The following is a 23,196-nucleotide window of genomic DNA, read 5'->3' on the forward strand; positions in this document are numbered from 1 at the left end:
ACCCTGGACTTACTCAGGTGGACAGAAAAACACACATCCATTTCAGAATGACCTCTGACTTGTTCTACCTTAGTTTTGTGATAAAGTAACCCAGACTAGTTTGGCTTCTGCCACCTGCTGAAGGCCCAACATTATCTGATAGTCGAGTCACCAGTTATAGGAAGAGGTAATAGACTTGATTAGAAGAACAGAAAAATAGCTAGAAAAAGGCAGAGTAGTTTGCAGGCGCTCAGCTTGTCAGCCCCTGGCAGGCTGCGCAGAACACAATTTCAGACATGAAGGCAGGCTGAGTGGCCAAAAGCTTTTTTCCAAGAATATCAATCTAATAAGAACTATTACCACTGCCTGCAGTTCTTGCCCCCCTTATAGTCTTAGACTACCATGGCTTCAGAAATTATCTTACAAACATCTGAGAGCCACCACTGGTGTGGACTGGTGAGTTTCAGCAATACTGTTCCCTGCCAGGCCATCCCTCTCATTTCCCAGCCAGAAATAAAGATGTGGTCCCTGTAAGAGTGCTTTGAAGGGAGGGTGGCCATCATGCTCACCACAATTAGAGAGAAGACTTGTAAAAAGTATGCTCTGGGATTATAAAAGAACAACCTTGCTACTTTTTAAGTCTCTAGTTCAAAGATGCCAATCCTACTTCTGTATGTTGGAATAAGGCTGATTTAGACCACAAGATACAGATTGTTACCGATAAATTGTCAGCTTCAGGCCAAAGTATCAACAAAATACAGCTTTTAAAGAGGCAGGTAGAACTCACAGATAAATGAATCAACCTTTCCCATTCATTCCTGACCTTTTACAGTATGTGAAAACTCAGTCAGTTGAAGAAAACAAAAACTAAAAAAGCCAAACCAAAAACCCCAAACTTTTTCTTTTTCTAAATAGCACAGCTGGATTTTCTAAAATTATAGTTGAGACCACTGGAAAATTGCTAGGGTGATAAACCAGCTTGTATTATAACCACCACTTTCATTCTGCTATGTGGTTTAAAAACTCATCTGATTTACTCTCTAGCCTTTTTCTTGTCTGAAAAAAATGTTGCTACATGATCCTTAGTGGTTAAAACTATGGCTGAGTCATTCTACTTTGCCACAGTTGACTTATCCTTCAGAAAGCCTGCTCCCACCACACTGTTTGGAGAGTGATTGTACAACCTTTGGCTTCTGCAGAGCCATCCCATGGAAGGAGCCTGTGTGCATCCCCACAGCCTGAAACCATCCAAGGAGTTCTTTGGAAGCCAGGGACTAGCCAAGAAAACGCATGTGAGCAGCAGTGTCTGAACACAGGAACAGCAAATGTAGCAAAGTGTATTCCAAGCAGCTGTTAGCCTCTGTCATAGCTTGACCAGAGGGTATTCTGCAAAATAGGTTGCTTCCTACACCTCAGCTTCACACTTCAAGGCTGTCATTGAAAGATGCCTACAGCAGATTATTCACTTGACTGATTCTTCATATGGGGAGGAAGAATAGATAGAAGAGATGCAAGATTGTGAGAAATGGAAGATTAAGATGAGGTCAAGGAAGACTGTGAAATGGGCTGGAGAAAGGCTGAAAGGGAGAAAATCTGCCAAATAAACTCACTATAACAGACCACTTTTCATTGTCTTGCTCTTCTGCTCACCAATACTGCATGGACAGCTCATGCTAGCTTGCAAATACAGTAGACCCTGTTACTCCCCCTGCTTATGTCATCACATTCTATAGTTTGCTAGCTCTGAACATCAGGGACATGGCAAATATGTCCCTGTAGACTTGCCCAGGTTTTCATTACATATGCCACCCATGAATAAAGCCCCTGATTTTCTCTATTGAATAGCAATTTCTCTCCCCAGCAACAAAATCTTTAGCAGTCAATGAATGTGTTATGTCTCAAAACTCTGTATCCCTCCTCCCTTACTATTTAGCAGCAATTGGTTTATCATGGGAGAAGATGCTAAACAGTTGGTGAGATTAAAACAAAACAAACCAAAACCAAATCAAAATCAAACAAACAAAACCAAAAACAACAACAAAACAAAACAACAAAAAAACAACCGCCACCACACCAAAAACCAGTCACATCTAATATTTATTTCAACAACCCTATAATAAAAACTATTCTTTATCTCTCACATCCCTGGAGTAATAATAGCAGATCTTATTGAAAGTGGAAGTTGAGATGTGATGCAGTCCTAGATGATCAGAGACAAAAAAATCTGGAAGTTCTCAGCTCATAAAAACACCACATTAGATTTAATGTGTTTCCTGTAGCCCCCAAGGGTGCATAGCAAAAAGGTTGTATTCTGTACTATGCAAGACCTATCCCAAGCCTGTTTCCTTTCTCTTGGGAGTCTAGTTTTCAGTGGTTTTAAGTGGCATCCTTCTGATCTGTGCTCAGTAAAAGCGCGAGTTAGATATAGCCTGTGTGAAAGAACAGGTCAGGTTTATTTATTTAGTAACTTGTTCTCCCTGCATAGTGAGTTCTTGCAGTGAATCTGGGTAGACTTTTTGTGGTTAGGTAAAGCTGCTCTAAGCAGGTGGATGTAGGTGCTTTCTAAGGGACTCCTGGCAGCTGATGCACATGTGGCTGCAGGCAGGAAAAAAAGCCCATGACCTTGTGCTGGAACAGCAATGTAGCAGCATTAACGTCCAGGCTTTAAATGCAGTTTAAACACAGCATCTTCCCCTGGACCCAAATGGTGCAGAAGTGACTTAAAGAAACTTTTAACTCCATGACTTCCCCTTGAACTATACAAGAGACAGAAAATATAACCACAAAGATCTGGCCCAAAATACTGATAATACCTTAAACATCTGTCATATCCGAACACACAAAGCCCAAGCTTTATCACAACATAACTCTGTGGGTCCTTTGCTAGAATAAAAAACAGAAGATGAAGTAAAATTTATTATATGCAAACCATTACCAACCATTTATCACAGGTTTCCAAGTGCAGGCAGAAACTGTGGATATGTTGCACATTTTCTGGCTAACCTTGGTGAATGCTGCAGTTATAATGGCAGGTACCACATACAACACAGACAATTCTGAAATATCATTCTTGACTATTTTTCTAAAAGCAACTTTTTTTATCCTGAAGTATGCAGGTGATTGCAACAATACTTTGCCTGTGATGTTTTAGGTCCATGATGTTTGTGTTGATCAACAGCTGAGAGATAAGGTGCCAGGAGATGCCCTCACTGCCAGATAACCACCCTTGCCAGGGAAGGGCTCCTCTGTCACACTCAGGTTTTTTCCCTTATTCAAGATGAAACATGAAAATGCCAGATTACTTTAAAAAAATAAACAAACAAACCAACCCCCACCAAAACAACAACAAATACCCCACACCACACACACAAAACCCCCCACAAACAAACAAAACTAGTTACTAGTTTAGATGTGGTTTATGCTGTCAGATACGAGCCTGTAATAGCAGTCTGTTATTGCAATTTAAAGATTGTATTGTCATGACAATACAAAGGCAGCACATTTAAAGTTAGACAAAACCTCAATGCTATCATTTCCATATTTTTGAGTGCATAACAATGGGGTGAAGTTGTCTTAATGCAGCATTTTTAGTTGGTACCTTTTTAATTCTGATGTAATGTAAAGTCATTCAAAACCAAAAATTGCCAATAATTTAGATTCCATCAATTTAGAAATATATAGGCTTACATAGGGAAAAAAAAATAAAAAATTACTAGGTCTCCGCTTTTTTCTCTTCCCTCCAGTACCCTCAAAACAATTTATTAACAGCACATATAAGAATGGTAGTTTATAATAGGGAGGGGGAAAAAAAAAGCATCTTGCTAAAATATAAGTATAGCACAAGAAGAAATATTCACGTAGTCCCTACAGAACTGAATAGTTTTATCTATAATAAAGATTTGTCAGGGAAAAACCTAACTATATTTTCTTTGTTGTGGTTCATATTGAGTTTCATTCACGTGAGCCAGGTGGTACATAAAGGTGCAAAAATCAGATTTTTCAGATAAGCCAAAAAGCAATAGAAATTAAGGCTACAGCAGATGGATTATCTCAAACCCAGGGAAAAGACTACTAAGAAAAAAATGTAAAGAACTACATTGTCGATTATTTTCCTGATATGACGCCAGGGTAATATTGGTATGCAACTAACCTCTAGAGCTCAGGAATCCATCTGTACTGTGGGATCAATCAGTTCCAATACAATGAAAAGCGAACTGTGGAAGGCATCCAAAGCAGACCTCATTTGCTATAGAATTTGCTTTGATTATATTTCAGTAGAGTATCCATTGTCTTTACCCAGCTTTTATGCAAATTTGACTGTGAGATCAAATCTATCCTAATATTTAATCTGTGTGAAATGACTCCACCCAAAAGCAGAAGCAAAATGTTACAATGCCACCATTTCCCAGAAACTGAGATGCTGGCTTTGTAGCTCTACTTTTGTAGAGCATGTGTAGCAAAACTTCTAAGAGGAAGGGTAAACAAAGACAGTTCTTCACCATCTTTACACAAACACATACCTATCACTATAATATATATATATATACACACACACACACACACACACACAACTTTATGTCTGAGTCTGGGATCAGCTAAAAAGCCTTCAGTCTCTGAAGAAAGTAATTTTGCTGGTGGTGGTGATAGCTGTACCCTAACGACCCATAAATAGCAATGCAAAGTGTAGCATGGAAGTGACAACACTGGTTTTAGCCTACCTGGAAAAGCTTTCAGATCAGAGAACCTTTCCCTGCCTTCCCAAGGCAGTTTTTCAGTCATTCTTGGATAGCTGGGGTCAAGGCACTGGTTCTGTTTCACTAACAAAGCCAAATTCTTTTGGTCAGACTATCTATTGCTGAAGACTGTGAAATTAAAATAAGAAAATGTCTCCTAGTTTTTGTTAACCATAATAAAACTTCATTAACATCATTATCAATTGACACCTATCTCACTTTCATCACTTCCATTTGTATTTTTTATATTCCTGGTTATATTCCATTTTAATGGGTTTTAGACTTATAGTGGTATGGAAGACTTTGAGGAAGCAAATTCTCCTATGGCCCATCAAGTACCTTCTATGATCAGGCCTGGGCAAAAGCAAAAGAGAATTTAAAATTTAGCTTAACACTGTATAAATATAGTCCCAATGGCAACATGACTTGCATTTCCATTCACTTGTCAGTACTAAACTTCAGTAGTAAACAATGGCATGGTGCCAAATTTCCACATATGAACACTAAAAATATAATCTTGTTATTGGTATGGGATAGAGAAAAGCAGAGCTCTAAGGCAAATTAAACTAAGCCTTTTTCACTTAGGCCCAGATCCAGAGTTTCTCCAGAGACACTTAACTCCCATTTGTTTCAAGTTTCCCTCAGAGAACTGGGCAAGTATGAGTTCTGTCTTTAAATACCCTTATGAACCTGAAACTTAATTTACCAAGTGCTTAATGGAGGTTAAGGGTAATTTATTTATGAATAGTCTCCTGTGTTGCCATTCCAGAAACTGGGGCTGGCATTAACTACTGGAAATTGCTTTGACAAAACATGGTCCATGAACTAGCAACAGTTAGATGCTTGCAAAAAGAGTTTTTGAGCACACTTGAACTAGCAAGAGTGAAATACTTTGTATGTGTAGCTGTGGTTTGATTTTAATATTGAGGCTTCTGGAAATGATTTAGAAAAAAAAAAAGAATTACTATTTTGTCACTGGGATTTTTTCTTAATCAATAAGTAAATATACTCCAATACTGACTGGTTGATTATAAGTTCAATAACCTACAGAAGACTGGAATAAGTTGCAATTGGACAGAAAACCACAAATCAAATCAATTGCTAATAATGGCTTCTTTAAATCACCCAAATGCCCATGTTTGCGTTTGAAAATAAAGCTGACATCTCCTGAAACAGGATGGTTGAATCTCTGCAGTGAGGCTCATTCCTTCTGGCCATTTTCTTCTTTGAGCTCCTGCTCCTTGAGAAGGGAGGCTCCTCAATCAGACCTGACTCAGGTTTTCCGATAGTCAGTTTAATACTGGAAATTCTGCTCATTACTCTCAAAGGCAGGAAGGCATTTCCACACATGAGTTGGACCCACACACATATCTGGTACATAGCAGGTGTGCACACAGCCAGCATACTTCCTAGTCTCTCATTAAAAAAGAAAATCAAAACACAGCAGCAATCACCAAAACAAGGTATGTGCATGAATGACAGCAAATCTGCCAAAACCTGTTGCAATCCATGCTTATTTACAAATGTACTTAACACATCAACAGCCTTTCGCCCATGAAACCTGGGACACTCTGGAATGACAGTCACAAAAGCAAGCAGCAAGCATGCTCCAGTGAGCTGATGTGTATTTTCCAATTAAGGTTGGAGGAGAACAAGCAAACAAACAAAACAAAACTAACCACACCACCACTAAAGGGGGTGCATTCATGCATTTTCAGACATCGATTAGGAGCTGCAGAGGTGATGGGACCTTGATGAGACTGCAGACATGAGGAAGAGCTTGCTTTTTTGAAACAAAGGTGATACATACTGTTTTCTGATGTTGTCACAGCCTAATCAAAGCAGGAGATTATTTCTTGTTAATTGCCAAGGTACCCTGCATTCCCTCTAAGGTGTTTTGCTGACTCTGTTCAAGGCCAGCTCTGATATCAGGTGTAATAGCTGTAACCCATCTCAGAAAGGTGGGAAAAGATCTGTGTGAGACAGCTGAGGGATGCTTCACTGGGGCTTTTTCCCTTTGCTCAAGCAGCTACTTTTGATCTCAGTCCCCTGCCTTGTCCCTGCCTGAGCTGCTTTGCTTTGGTGCCTGGCCATGCACTTCTGATCAGGACCTCAACTTGCTGACTTGACTTACTGGCCCTGGTAGTAGTGAAAAAGGTGTTTAAAGGCTTTGAATCCTGTTGAGTTTGGGTTTGTATGTTTGTTTTTCTAGTCAGTCAGAGGAGCATTTCCATTGGATCCACAGCTACATGAAAATTTTAAACCACAGTAGCATAGGTAAAGTTAAATCATTTGGTGACTGAACTTGTGTTTTAAAGAGATTCGTTAATCTTTTTAACTGGAGATTAAAACACTCTGCATTATAGTAAACAAATACACTCCTGGAATCTCTGCTCTCAGGAATTCAGCTACTACCCCTCCTTTTTTAATCCTTTAGTAGGTGGGAAAGAATGAGAGGGCACATGAAACAAGTTTGAAATTAGAATAAAAAGGAAATATATCCATCTGCTGAGCAAAGTGTAAAGAAGAGGGGGAACACTTACAGTCATGGATATTTCTCACTGCAGAAACTTAAAGCCCCCTGACTGAATGAGAGAACGACATCAAGGGATGTTAATGTTGAGGAGGAAAAGGTAGTGGTATTGTACCACATATTTTCTCCTTCCCGAAACACTGCCTTCAACAGATATTTTCAGAGAAGACATTGATTTGTCATAGACTTAATTCAAGGTGAAGTTTTCCAGTTTCTGCAAGAACACTTGGAAATTCTTCCCAATAAATACATAACCATGATTTATAGAAATTTGCTTCAGGCAGATTATACTGTTTCCTGAGAAAATTGATATAAAATGCACTGAAAAAAAACCTGCTTTGCAGGAACCCTCAATCCAACTTCCACTCAACAACAACAAAAATCAAAACAAAACCAAGAGGGTTATTCTCTCATAAACTCCTATAAAGTAAATAAACAAGAGCTAGCTTTTGAGATCATTAATCATGACAGCTAATCCTTGCCTCCACAAAGAGGCTCACCAGCTTCAGCATGGCTTCTTATGGGCTTGCAGTGCTCCCCAGGGTGAAGAGTTCAGTGATCTTGCCCACAACTTAGAGGTAAGAGATGGAGACAAAAACAATACTAGTCATATCTTAGTCTTCATGGAATCAGGGAGGCCTGTATTTCTATTGTAATTTCCGTTTTGAAGCGTCCATCCAAGTGTTGTTAGAGAGAGAGGTTCAGAAGTGTTTTATCAGCACATACTTCCCATTACTCAGGCACAGGCTGTCCGGTAACCAGTCATGGACAAAGTGGGAACTGACAGGAGAGCAGAACAGTGCTGTTGTTGCATGTTTGCATGTGAAACATTTCAGGAAGAACAACAAGTTGTATATTTTGGCAGGTTTAAACAAAAGTTTTCCAGGTGCTGAATGAAAAAGTAGAGTGTCATCTTGTTATATCTTTGTGACTAATGGAATTGGATAAAGCATTCTTCTAAATATTGTATTGTGATTTGACAGCAAGTATAAAGGAACTAGAAGAGTTTTTATTTCAAACAATAGAGAGAATTTAACCAAGCCCAAGCTTCAATGCCTTGCTGTTAACATTTGAAATTACTCAACCCAAAATAATTTTAAATTTAGCAGATGGAACTCTTTCTCTAATGGCAAAAGCCAACATGATTAATCTTGGATTTAAGTACTATTTAACTCCAACCTGTTCAAAAAGCCGAAGCCAAATATTGTAGCCATAGCTAATCTCAAAACAAATGAGAACATTGCAACACAATTCAAACCAAAGGATGGAAGCTGAATGTTAACAACGTCTGGGAGAAGAACAGTCATATAAAATACCATGATTCTGGGGGGAAAAAAAAAAAAACAAAAAACAAAACAAAAAACCACAAAAAGCATTTTTGCTTAAGGAGACTATTTAAAAAATATAAACACATTATCTTGCAACAGAATAACTGATTTTTCCACAGTACTTGAACGGTCAAATAGTGTAACTGAGGGGCAAGAACAAAAGCTCTTTCAGAACGGTGATCTACACTCAAACATAAGTTTTGAAATAAGAATTCCTATTTCTTTGAAGCCCTTGAAATCATTTTAGCACATAATGGGCTACAGAAAACTGCAACTCTCACTAGCAGTATCTAAAAGCAGATTAAAAGACTGCTAACTACATTAATATATTTTTTTCTCTTTCACACAGCTTGGTTGCAAATAGATTCAGTTGCTTTTTTTTCTGATGGTAGAAGTTACTGTTAAAAAGTACTAAGGAATTCTGCTGAAACAGAAATACTGCTCAGGAAATCATTATTTTACAGGCAGTCACCAAAATTTGTCATTTAAAATTGCAGGCAGACTTAAAGCAAATGTGTACCTGCTGAGCAGGAGTGCAGGCAGGCTTAGACAAATCTCTGACACAATTCTTTCTTGATTTCTCAAGCAAAGTCTGACCTACACTCATTTGAGGCCCCAAAACTTGTTAGCTGATTGGAAAGTATTGGGTAAATATCAATTCAAAAGAATCAACACCATTAATTCCAAAACAGGGAGCAAGTCAACAAGAGCAAAAAGCACCAAGGCCCTTAAACCACAGTATTTCAGATAAAGAATAAAACACCTTTCATGAAATTGTATTCATATTGCTGCCTTGTCATCCAGGGAGAGGAGGATATTATTACTAAGAGAGTGTATACTGTTGTTATAATTATCCTTGGCATAAATATTCAGGCTCTGCCATTTAGTTTCATTTTTTTTTACTGTGCCAGAAGGAATACTGGTGTCACTGGTTGGTTTTCTTCTGTCATACCTTGAAAATATCTTTAGGTATCATGAATGTTAAAAACACTTATCAGGGGGAAAAAGGATTGAAAACAACAGATTCTTTGTCTCCAACCCCCAAGAAGGAATTTTCTATGGAAAGAAAAGTAGGAGGAGATACATAATAAGAAATGTGACAGAAAGAAACAGAAGATAAAGTACAGGAAAAGATAGGCAGGGTAGAACAGATGGGAGAAAAAAAATAAACAAAAACCCAAACTGCCAAACACAAACACCACAAACAAGGAATGGTCAACAAAAGGAATTTCACTAGACAGCTCTCAAAAATTAACACAATACTGTTTGTGAAGATCCACTGGATATTGCAACCTTTTCAACAACCTCCTTCATACCGAAACATCTTGGATCCTGTGGCCATGGCCACTGAAACATCAGTGTTTGACCTGCACTAGGCATGAAGCTCCTTCTCATCACACAGCACTCCCCATGTGTTGCTCATGTTGGACAAACATCCAGTCAATGTCTCAAGCAGACTAGTTGGGAAAGTCACATCCATTCATTCAAAGGGTGAGGCTTGGAAGGTTTCTTTGCTTCTAGGAAGGGCAAAAACTTACAAACGGGGTTTTTTTTCTCTATGGAAAGGGAATTCCAGGAAAAAAAGAACTGTTTTGGAAGAACCATAATGAATTTTCTCCTCCTGCTGTCTGCTGGAAAGGATTTTGGTGATTTCATAGGAATAAAATTGACAAGAACAGCCGAGGCTGGTAGAGAGAAGCCAAGCTCCCAGACATATACTGCCTCCCTCGGCTGGCTGCTGAAGGGGCACTGAGGCTGCAGGGTGCTCAGAATCGTCATGTTGCAGTAAGATGTTCAGAGGGAAAAAGCTTCTCAGTTTCATTTTCTCTCTTCAGGCAAAGTTTTCCTGAGGGGAAAATATTTTCTTTCCTGTAAAATAATATCTTTTTATTTTATTTTTTTTTTTCCCGTGGGAAAATTATTTCACCAAAAAGGGCATTTCATTTCAGAGAATTTGCATGATGGAAGAGACCCATTTGATTTTATCATACAATAAAATTGATTTCACAGTAAATTTCTTTTTAATATTTTTCAGGAACAGATTATTAGCTCTTGAGAAATCACTCCACTGTCTTTCTATTTAGATCTTCATACTTTACATTTTTAATAAAAATGAACTGCTTCCAAAGGAGTAACTCTTAAAAATAAGCTTTCTTTCTGACTGTTGGAGTTACTGTTCTTTCCAATCTCTACTGCTCTTCCCAGTGCTCCAGTATTTCGGTTGCTCATCTGGAGCCACTGGGATCTTCAAGAAGTCCTCAAACTCAGATGGTGAAATGCTCTCAGTGTCTTAAAACAGAGATGCTTAGACTGTCCATTGTGTTTTTTGGGAAATGTTCAAGTCACCAGCTGGGAGATTCAGTTACTGAGTGTACAGATTCAGTAAAAATCTCACATCTCAGACACAACACAAGAACTGGGAATGACGAAGTAACTAAAGATTAGATGTGACCTCCACTCTTCAGACGTTCACACGGTAAAATGAGGAGCATGACCACCAAACCCTCTTGTGCCCCCCTCTGCATCACGTGGTGATTCAGGTTCAAGATCCTTTTAAATTTAATATCTCTTTATTCTTGCTCCGTCTTACCGAATTGATCCTTTAATCTCCATGTGCCAAACCAAACGCTTTGCTCTCACACGGTGCATCTCTTTCCAAAGCCTGGCTGGAACTTCAGGGGCCCATGCTCTTTGTTGAGACTCTCTGGTACTTAGTGCAGAGACTTGCCTGGCGCATTCAAGAACTATAAGGTCATAAGCATTAACACCTAAAACAAACTTTATATCAGTTTCTGTTTGGCTCATCATTATTCCTTCATTCTCTCTTAGATCTGTTTTTTATTTCTGTATATTTAAGAACTGTATTGAAAATGTTCCATAAAATCCATGACAGACAAATCTCTATACAAATGTGCTGTCAAAGATTCAGTGATTTGTGATTAGTTGCAGGTACTGCATTATGTGTTGTCTCTACGTGAAGAACACAAAAAAGCAAAATGTCTTTGTTTCCGTTATTCCATAGTATAGCTACTATGTAATAGGCAGCCTTTTGCCCACTGCATCATTTGAAAACTCACTTGTTCTGGCTTTACCAAGTAGTTAATGCAAAATAAATGCCAGCAATTCTATGTGATTTTGATTTGGCTAAGTAGTGGAAGAAGAAAATAGAAGCAAACAAACCACGAACAGATCAAACCCCATAAAAAGTCCACCCTGCATCCAGTAGTTTGCTATGTGTTTGCTTGGAAACTATGGTTATCCTGTTTCACAAACACCTCTGGAAAGACTACTGTAAACCAGGAAGCTTTGCAAAAGTGCAAATGAACTTATGAAATAGTCTGAAGCTATGACATGCTGTCACCTGGTTAATAAGATACTTTATGGATCTGTGATCTTTTGAGAGCTTTGTACACACTATTCCTTGAAGAAAAAAATTGCCATTCCTGTAGGAGGCAATGAGAACTACTGAAATCTGTTCTTTGAAAGGAAAAAGATGAACAAAGGAAGCACAATCCTGCCTTGTAAGAATTCTGGCAGAGACATCTGATGAGTTAAAGTCCTGATGCAGTACTGACAGATAGAAACTCTCAGACCTATAATCATCCTCAGGGTACTTAATAGACTTAACTAATAATGCCTTTAAATATCAGCTGCACACAAACCATTAGTTGAGTCATGGATCTTTGTAAACAAGTATATGTGAAATTTGAGCAATTCTTGCATGACACATTTTTGAAAGCTGAAATGTGCTTTATGGAAAAAACTTCATTCTCCAGCATAAGAAACATTGCAGTCCCATATCAAGTATGGCAGACTGTACCAGTTCAACCTCTTGATGTCAAAAAGAGTTGCTCCCACACTATGCTCAGTAATGATTCGAAATAGTCACACAATAAACAGGGTGACTATGAATACAGATAATCGAAATGTGATGCCAAATTACTGTATCTAGCACTGGCACAATTTATGACCCACTTTACCTGTCTGAGAACAAGAGGCCTGCAAACTCTGTGGTGCTGGTTTCTGCACAGCTTGGAGACACATATGGTTTTGTAATAGCACAATAGATTATGTGTATTTGCTAGAGACTTGCTCACATAGCGCTTGGGGTAAACACACAACGTTCAACCTTGTATTCAAATACAGAGTTTTCCAGACTTAAGAACCAACTTATGAGTAAAGTGTAAACAGAGGCAAGTGTGTTTTGTTTCATTATAGACCTTACCACCTCTCAAGCTTCAGTTGCACTTCTGTGATCTCAATTTTTTCTTACCTTGAAACATCATTTTTTATGGTATTAATTTTTGGAGATACTATGTCTTTCATTTTAATTATAGTTTCAAGGTACTAGTTAACTTACAATTAGCACAGTGTGAAACTGAAGTAGAGCATCATTTGGGCCCAGAATAACCTTGTAATTTTCTCTTTATTCTCAGCTTTCAAAGCTCTAAGGCTCCAGATTGTTTGATTCCCATTTGGATTTTTAGCCCATCATGAACTTGACACAGTTGCTAAGATACATATCAGTCTGCACCATGTTGATACAATATTATTTAAACACTTTAAAGGGCAGCCTAACAGTTCTCTGTAAACACACAATTCCGCCATAAACTGATCTCATCAGAAACAAGCAGCCTGACACCAAAATTGAATCCAGAGTATTTCAAAGATTACTGTGGAAGGCTTCATGAGCATCCACCCACCACCAGCAAAGCACCTCACAGTTGCATCGTCACTCTGATCTCGCCTCACTGTACATATACATCCTCTGGCTCAATGCCGGCAGCAGGTCCACCGCCTGCAGCTTCGCATCGAGAGGGACTCCTTTCCTGCTACCGCTGTCACACCTATGCAGAGAATTTGATTTGATGTTAGTAGCCCAGGGACAACAATTGTTTCCAGGTCTACTGTGATAACCTGCCTGAAGTTGATCTGACCAGGAGCCCTGCTCATGACCAAAGGTCTTTCTGCACTGCATGCTGTTGAAATAAAAAATTAAAAGCTCACCTCTTCACAAAGAAGGGCCAGATATTCACACAGTCAGCAGGAAAATACAAGGAGATAGTACAGGCCAATCTCAGGAGGCTTTTTGTGTAATTGACATTTATCTTTCACGACAAACTTCTGTGTTAGTTTGGACACCAACTGCCTGGAAAAAGGCTTAAAGACATGCTCAGAGGATGTTAAGCAGTCTTCACTGAAATACAAAGAAACTCAGAGAGATGTGACTTCATGACAATATTTTCTCCGTTGTCCTTGCTGCACAGCCTTAGTCCATGAGCCATATGTCACCTAATGTGATGGCCACTACTTTGAATGCAGCTTCTCTCTGATGTGTGCACACAAGGAAAGTGTCTGACAGTGCATTGCAAACAACTGACAAACCAGAGCAGCTCACTTACCACAGGACAAACTTACAACAACATTTGAATTTTAATAGCTAATACAAAAATCAACAACTCCCATGACCATTTCCACTTTTTGAAGGTAGCGAGGAACATCTTAAAGGCAAAAGATGCATAGCTGAGATCCAAGATCCAGGGATCATGTCTCATGCTGGGTGCTAACAGCATTGTCCTGGTGTAATTATTTCCTGCACCAAACCAAACATTGGGAACAATAGGCCAAGTTTTCAAAAACAGAAAAAAAAAAAAATCCCCAAGCTGTATACTGTTTTCAGTATAAAAATATTTGTATCTACAACATACCTTGATGAGTCCAGGATATCATAATCTTGAGGGCTGTTTCATAAAGGCCAGGCATCAATATAGGTGATGCAGGTGCTCAAAACACCTGAAAATCCTTTCCCATTTACTCAGTTAATGTCTACAGGGTTTGGGGTTTTTTTACTAATTATGCCAAGGCTTTTTGTGCCAGCCTTAAATTATGACAGTGTCTTTGGCTGTTTTCCTGCTGTTATTTAGCTGCATTAATTATGACACTAGTAAATGTTTGTTTTCTCTCTTTTAGTTTTACTTCCCCCACTAGAGCACATTCAGTCTATTCTTCAATATGTCACTTTTTTCCCTGTCAGGCTACAAACTGTTCAATGCCTTATCTTCTCTCTTCTACAGTTGTGCAAATTGCTGCATTAACTTTTCTTCTACCTGATTTTGTCTTTTTCTATGTATTCCTGTTCATCTCTTGAAATACAAAGTTCCCAGTGATGAGGCAAGTGAAAGCAGGGCAGGCTTGGGTGCAGCCAACAACTCAAATCACCAGGCAAATCCATAGCAGCAAGGCAGATGCAAGGCAGGTCCAAGGCCAGGCAGGACATCACCTTCAGGGCTGGGATCCAGATCAACAGGACAGAACTGTGACAGAGCTGAAGACCACTGCTATCATATTGCTCAGGAAGAGACTAACATCCTTGGACTGAGTGTAAATGGGGCTCTTGGGCCCATGGGCAGGTGTGTGAGGGGGAGGTGGAGGCTCCAGGTGAGGCTGATAAGGGCCATCAAGGAAAGTGCATCCATAGGGCTCTGACACCAGCTACATATATACAAACATAACCACAGAGGTTGCTATAGGCTGGGAATATTAGCAAAGGGCTGTTGCCACCTGGAATGCAATGTCATCTATTTAGGAAAGGACTGCAACCTGGTCTACAGTTGTATGGCTTTTACATTAAGGTGCTCACTTAGGTGATTTCTCTCTATGCACTTGTGAGAATCCAGAATGAAACCAACAAAATACTCTCAATATCCATTACATATAAAGAAAGAGACCTTCTTTTTTTCATGCCAGTATTTTCAAGCTTCATAACACATGGAAACCGTTATGTGTAGATTTCTCTCGGGTGTGCTATCTAATCTGCAGAGATGTCAGTTACTGTATGCATAAAGACTTTAATCAAACTCTTCTCATAACCATCACAGCATGATCTCTGGATGAGTCATGTATCTGTATTAATCATCTGCCTTCTAGAGACTACTAGATCAGAGTCAGAAATGCATCCTGAGTCAAAAGGTGCAAATAATAGTGAAAAGAGGTAATGGAAATCGGCTTTCTGATAAAGGTGGCCTCTCTTGCGTAAAAAGACATTCTATCTTACAGAACAGGCCACAACACACAGTATTTGTTTCTGAGTTGGTTTTTAGAGTCATATCATTTTGTGTGTTTGCAGAGACAACCCCTTTTCCTGATTCTGAGGGCTTGTTTTAGGGTTTTCTTGATACTCATGTTGTCCATTGACACTATGGCCACAGCCAGCTCTTCTGAAAGACCACACTGTGGCCACTGACCCAGTGTTTGTGTGGCAGTAAGCCATGCTTTGCCGCTCTGAATTCCTAACAGATTTTTTTTTGCTTTGCAGAGCATACAAACATTTTGAAATTTGTTTCCAAAAGGAAGAAGGTTTCTAGTCTTTTCCGCTCCCAGGTCCTAAACTTCAGGAACAGAACCAAACTGTTGATTTTTACTTGTTTTTCATTAACGTGTAAAACCTACTTAATGTTAAAAATGGAAAAAACATTCCACTTGCAAACCAAATAATAGAACACACCAACATTCAATAATTGCTTCATGTTTTTAAACAAAAACAGAATTTTGTCATGTTCTGATATCAACAAAAAGGATGTCTAGACAAAAGACTTCTGTCAAGAATTTTCTGATCAACTGTACCGCCTCTTCTTTGCATTTATCTTCCTGGTATGTCCTAACATTTATAATGTGCAAAGGAGTTTTTCTTAGTCCCATAGTATTTTTTTCTGTATTTAAAATTGCCCCTAATGAAAATGGAAAGCAATTCAATTAATATTTTCCTTAAAGCCAGGGCTGAGTGATACAGTAATATCAGACCACATAAGGCATGAGTGATGAGCCTGACAATTTGTCATTCTCCTGCTAATCGCACCAGCCTGGAGCAGCCGTGAGTGATGGCCATGAATGGCCATGAGTGATTGCTCTACAAGCCTGACAGTCACCTCCAGGCACATGGCGAGTGCTCTGGCCCACCAGAGGTCCAGGAGATGGCATCAGTTTGCCACTCACCATACACAGTTAGCTGTCTGCTTATTCAAAACTGTTGTGGGCACTTCTCTGCTTGTAAACTGAGTATATTTCCAAAAGATTATTTCCTTCAGTAAGTATGGCAGGAATAATGATCTGACATTAATTAGATATGCAGACATTCTCCATCTTCTTTTCACTATGTAAGCTACAATGTTAGAAAGACATGGAATACTTTGTTTCTTTATGAAGTGCTAAAATGACAGTGATATAATCATTTTTTATGGTCACAAGGCATTTTTTATAATAGCAGGGTGTGGCAATTGCATGGCCTCTTGTTTCAGAAACAGATGACAGTGGAAGAGCCAGAAGAGATGATGGAGAGCATGAAGGAGGCACGTGGTCCCAACAGAGATAAGACCTGCAAGTATAAGGGCTTTTTTTGCAGGAGAAGAGAGAACAGAAATCATGGACACTCAGTAAACGAGAGGCTCGTGGAGACCCAAGATATTGCAGTTAGCACATTCTAGGATCTGTGTCACACCATTTCAAACTTGTGAGTAAATATTTTCACCATTTTTTTAAAGAAAATAAACTGAAGCACTGTTTTAAGATAGAATCATAGAATTGAGTATTATAAGATCCTCATGCTTGGATGAATATTGCACTAATCATACATTTTTCATTGTAAATGCAGCACTGGTAAATGTCCCCACATGTTCTTAGGCCACAATGACACTCTCTAGTTAGGAGTTATGAGGAAGCCCGTAATGTAAGAAAAATCAATAGTCTTATTTCAGAATGATCAGCCATGAAAGAGTAATCAACGGTTGAAAAGACCAGAAACAATAAATTTCAATGAGCAGTTAATATTAGGTAACAAGGCAGCACAGAGATAGATAAAGACTAAACTTATAGGAAAGAATATTTAAAGCATTAATTAGAGACACTAGAGCTTAATGCCTCTCAGAAGAGTTTTTAAAAGAAGGCTCTATCTTAAATTTTCTCATTCCATTATAGAATTACATCAATCAAATAGCACATGACAAATGTGACATTGAAAACTATTTTCTTTTAAAACAATTATATTTTGTTAAAGCAAAGTATATACTGCTGGCTGAATTCTGCAAGAGCATGTAATGACATTTCGCCTCTGAAGGTAATGTTGTACCCTCTGGAGCAAAGTTAGTTGCGTGCCGAAGTAAATAAGTGCCTAGCACTGGCAAAGTAAACGACATCTTCAAATTAGGATTCCAAGCTGAATATCCAAGTAATAACCTAGTATGCAACCTTCTTAATGTGAAAGACCTGAACATCAAAAAGGAAAATGACTCCACTATCTTGTTCATGTTCAGAAGCGCTTGGAACTGGGTTTCCATTTTGGTTTTAAGATATACATACACACATGAATATACACATGATTTGTCTGTTCCTGTCATGGCGAACTATGAATTCCTTATTGCAAAGGTTTAATGGAGAATAGAAGCATATCACAAGACTTAAACCCACAAAACCCCCACAAAACCTAAACCAAAAAACCCAGAGCAAGCTAGCTAACAGCAGGGATCTGGAAAGCAACTGCAAGGTTCGTGTTGTAGAAAACAGGACTAGATTCAAAATGGGAGAGGAGACATAAGGGAGTACTCAGGGCTAAGATCTCCAAAGTTTTAAAATGTTCTCTGAAATGCAGTGGGACAGGTTGACACTGGGCCCCCATTAAGTCTGTGATTTACCTTTGAAAGTATCAGACAGCCAATAACAGTCTACCCAAAGATAAATCAAAAGTACATAAAATATTCTCAGTCCAGGGTAAATCTAAAAGCGGATTTCTCTGTGCTAGCACAGCAATAAATGTACCATTAATTATTCTTCTCGGTTGTATTATCTAGTGCTCTTCAGTGGAGATAGTTTGAAGGACAGAGGACACTTTGTCACAAGCAAAAATTCCAAGTCAGCAGTTTGTCCAATTTCCTGTTAGTTTGTCATGGAAGTAGTATAAAACTTTCATAAAACACTCCTTGAACTAGCAGAATATGTACATTAAGGGCTATATTTCACTATTTCAAGACACTAAACAATCCTTCCCTTCCCTAAACCCACTAACCTCACTTGACAGAGCATTCCATTCATTTATCTTGTGGACATAAAGAGAAAGGAAAACCTGAGAAAAAAGTGCTACATATTCATTCTTTCTCAGAGGGAGAAGGACAGAAAGTTGATTTATGTGTGAGAAGTCTGTTAACATAAGCAATGGTATCTGTGTAAATGAAATAGGCAGTAAGAAAGCTTTCATGTGTAAGTCCAGAAAGCCTGAGCTCAAACTTGTTTTGCTACATTCCTGACAGGGAGACTATGTTCACTTGAATTAAAACTTGTCAAAATTTGTAATTTCTTTTTGGTACCATGTCTCAAAATGTCACGTGTGTTTGAATTCCCAAATGAGATGTAAAGTAAAGTAATCTGAAATTAAAAAAAAAAAAAAATCAAGTGTTACTTAGTTCACTTAAAAAAATGTTATTATGAAGGGTTTTCAGCATTTCTCAGACATACATTCAGAGTATTAATTCAGACAGCATACTGGAGATTTGTACTTCTCTCTATGTCTATAAAAATAGACATAAATGATGAAACAGAGGGGAACTTCCTAGGATAAATTAAATGCCAGCAAAAGTACAAGTAAAAACATGTGATAACTGGTCAAATTCACAGTCTCTGTCAGTCCATAGCACTAAATCCCTGGCAAAACAGTAGGCAAAATCATTCTAGCATTGAGTGTTGTAACTACATGCAGTACCTGCTTCTGAAGGGCTTCCAGCGGTATCCTGGTCACACATAAACACAGACACACTCACAGGAGTGTGCAGAGCAGTAGGGTAGCCGCTGACATGGTGTTCAGTTGTGATGCCTGGCTGGGCTTTCCCTCAAAGACCACCACCTTTCCGCTCCTCACAGTAATGCTGCAAAGCCAAGAGAGTGCTGCAAGATGCTCTGCACCGGACATTCGAGGGCTTAGGTTAGCTTAAATTACCCTTCTAGGTGTTGATTTTCAATCCTTTGACTCTGTATACAGTACTGCTGTTTTTCCCCTGCTGACTGCTGCTGCCCAAGGAGTAGAAATCTAGTTTTTTTGAGGTCGATGGCACTACTTGCAACCTTGACTACTGTGAACAGCTTGGATCTCAGTTTGGAAATTTCTTCTCTCATTCTGTGTTATCACCAGAGCAGATGCCTTTTAGGAAGTTAGGCCAGATGTTCTGCCACTATGGTCAGGGAGAGAGATGGCCAAAGCACAGCAGGGAAGTCTTACTGATGGCAAGTGTGGAAATTTTAACTGAAAGAGTTCAGAGGATGAAGCAACACTCTCACATTTTATGTGGTTATAACAACACAGCAAATATGTACGCTGGGAGGACTAAATGTTTTCCTCTGGTGCACTCATTCTTCTGAGTCAGTCTGTAGTTTTTATTCCTGCTTGACTTGCTTAAACTGCTTGGAAAATACATGAGAGGACTCGTGTCTATACTGTTCTGAAACCACTTGATCTCCATGTCAGTGTAGGACAGCACCTGCTGCTCCTTACCCTAGAAACCAGCATCCAGGGGGTGATGGCACAGACCTGCGCAGACATAACCTTGCAGCCTACCGTGAATTAATCGTGACAAAGTTTTGCATGGAGAGGTGGCCATGCATACACTCCCCAGTCTTGTTGTTCCCAATGACAAAGTGTGTAACAGCACACTCCAGATTGCCACAGCCACCCGCAGTGGACACGAAGTGTGACACTACCCCTCCTGGAGCTCACTGCTGCACTACTCAACAAGTCAGGCAGTGCCCGGCCAGTCAAACACATATCATAGGGAATAACTCATCCTGTCAGGTTACTCATACAACTTGTGTCGCCACATCTCACACACAGGGTCAGAGCCAGGAAAAGAAAGTGCTGGTTTCAAACTTCTTGGATGGGCCACATATTTCAGCAGAAATTGCGTCAAAATTCTCAAACGCCAATGGACCTAAAAGCCAGGCAGAAAGCGAATGCCTCTGCCTGTGTGGCCAAGGACACCTCAGCCTCTTTAAGCTGGAAAAGTAAACACACCAGAGATTCAGTCGTTGTATTTACAAGAACAGTAAAAGTCCCTGAAGAACTTGGGAAAGAAAAGAGCTCTTTGGTGGGAGTTGGATTCCACAGGAGTTATTTCGAATTTCCCCAGCCAGCTGGAGCTCAGGGAAGGCTGATTTTCCACTGCTCTGCACCTTAAAGGATCATTTACACTCCTCAAGTGGATGCAGAAACGTTACAGACACTAACAGCACCATTTAACACCCACTTTGCAGAGGTGTTAATGACTAAACAAAGTATAAGGTCATAGAGAGCAGGCCCGGAGACATTGAATTAGGAGTGACTGCTGAGGCAGCACAGGCTCCTGTGCTCCAGGGCACTGCCCAGTGCTTCCCCAAACAGGAGCCTTTGTGGGAAGTCTGCTGCCATGGTCACCAAAAAACTCTTCAGATGAGATTACTTAGTGGTGGGTGTTGCATGGACTGGAGAGCTACATCCCCATGACCTCCCTTTGTCCCCTGAGATGACCCACGGTGTTCTGCCTGCTGCCCGGCATCAGCAGTGGCTCCGTCCCTCAGGCACCGCCATGCTGCTGCGCTCCTCTGGAATGGGAGCGTAGGAGGGAGATTGTGGCGGGCATGACTCACCCAACACGAAGCCTGTCAGCCCAAAGCCCACCAGGTGCACCTGAGCGAGAGGCAGCACTGGAGCAGCCCAAGGAGCTCAACTTGTGCCAAGCGCTGGACTGGGCAAGACATCACCTGGTGAAACGCTGGTCTTGCCAGCTGGAGATCAGAGATCTAGCTGCTGCCCCAGATCAGTGGGCTCTGTCAGTTTCTGCCCACCTTGCCATGCCAGGGCGCTCTCTGAAGGAACAGGATGGCCTCTCGGATGCCCACCCTGAGGGAGGCTCCCCCCGGCGCCGGGCAGCGCAGTGTGGACACCGCTCCCTCATGGAGAGCCGCTCTGAGGGCCGTCGGGCGGCAGCTGCAAAAGTGGCGGGAAAGCCGAGAGCGAGCAGGGCCCAGCTGCCCCACAGCTCGTTTGGGAAATGGAGCCCACCTGGGAAAGGCAGAGGGCTCAGCTCACCAGGAGCACTGCCACCTGGCCTTGCTACCTCAGGGGCTTCCTTGTGCTGGAGACTGAAGTTTAGCATTTACTGCCAAATTCCCAGCTGTTTCTCTTTCCCCAGCCCAGCTGCCTCTCTGTCTCTCAGCCCTGGGACACGCAGCCCAACCCTTGGCATGCGGGGTGGCACAGGGGCCTGGCCGTCAGCCTGGGGCTGCGAGCTGCTCCCCCACCTGCAGTGTGAGCCACTCTGCAGCTTCTCAGCACCTCTGTGCTTTATTAAGCCCTTTTAGCCACTTCCAAACCACCCCCCCATGAAACTTGCCGTGTATACACCAAGAACAGCATTGATAAATGCTATCCTCTAAAATAAAATTGATGGTGGTTCCTGTTCCCTCTCTCTTTGTATGTTTTTATGAGGGTTAGATGATGTGGAGGCAGCTGAGAGCAGGGGAGGGAAAGCACAACATTAACAGGAACAAAAGACAACAGGGGACCTCTTGTACCTACAAATATATTTTCTAGAGCACATAATGAAAGAAGGGATTGAGACAGAAGGAGAGAAGGGGACAAAGGAAGATGAAAATATGCCACAGGTGGGGAGAACACTAAAACCACCACCACCCCAGTGCCAAAATCTCAATTAAAAGGTGAGAGGTGTGTAATTTTGTTTTAAAGGCAAAACTGCACCATAAAAGAGATGTTGGCAGGTTTAGAAAATAAATGCCAAATGCGTTCAGTCTTGTCTTTGAGTGGTGTTTCTTTTCAGTTGTCTTTCATTTTTGTAAATTTTATTTCGTTTCCTGCCGTTCCCTTGCCAGCTCTGTCAGCGCTGGCCATAGATCTGAGAGATGTTGGCCCATCTCTCCTCCAACGGCTGCTCCATGTCTCCGCTTTGCTCAGGGCAGGTTTCTTGTTCCCAAGTAGGACAGGCCCCTGTGTGCTTTAATTGCTTGGCAGCCACTCTGGCACCAGCGAAGGTCACTGAGTGACTGCAGTGGAGAAACAGCAGTAACTGCTGCCAGTGTTATTGTGACGGCTTTTAAAATGCAAAAGGAGCAGAGACCCAAGATAGAGCACTGCAGGCACCTTTGCACTTTTAAACAATCTTAGAGCAATACAAGTGTAAAACTCAACCATTGCTTTTTATGGTCTTGTCCCCTTTTAATTTAAACCTCTTCTGTTTAAGAAATGATGGCACATAGAAAGTGTCTTTGCAGTGGCAAAGAAAGTGAATACATGTATTTCAAATAGGGAAAAATCTGAATTAGCCACAAATTTATGCTCCTTACGGCATGTGGCAATCCTCCCCTTTTGTTCTTTCTCTGTTTCAGGTGCTGCTGTCTTCCAGCAGCGGTCAGGCATGGCACGGGGGGTGAGGTGCATGTTGGAAGTCAGCCTGGAAACTCTTTAGAAATGAGCTAGGACAGAGGACTTCATGAGCTGTCCCACTGAAGAATACAGACAACAGTCTGACTCTTAAACTGGCAGAATCTCTTTTAGGTCTGGAGAAATCCCTGTAAAAGCCTTGTTCTGTTCATTTCT

The sequence above is a fragment of the Columba livia genome, chromosome 9 (assembly GCF_036013475.1).
Source record: "Columba livia isolate bColLiv1 breed racing homer chromosome 9, bColLiv1.pat.W.v2, whole genome shotgun sequence".
Lineage (NCBI taxonomy): Eukaryota > Metazoa > Chordata > Aves > Columbiformes > Columbidae > Columba > Columba livia.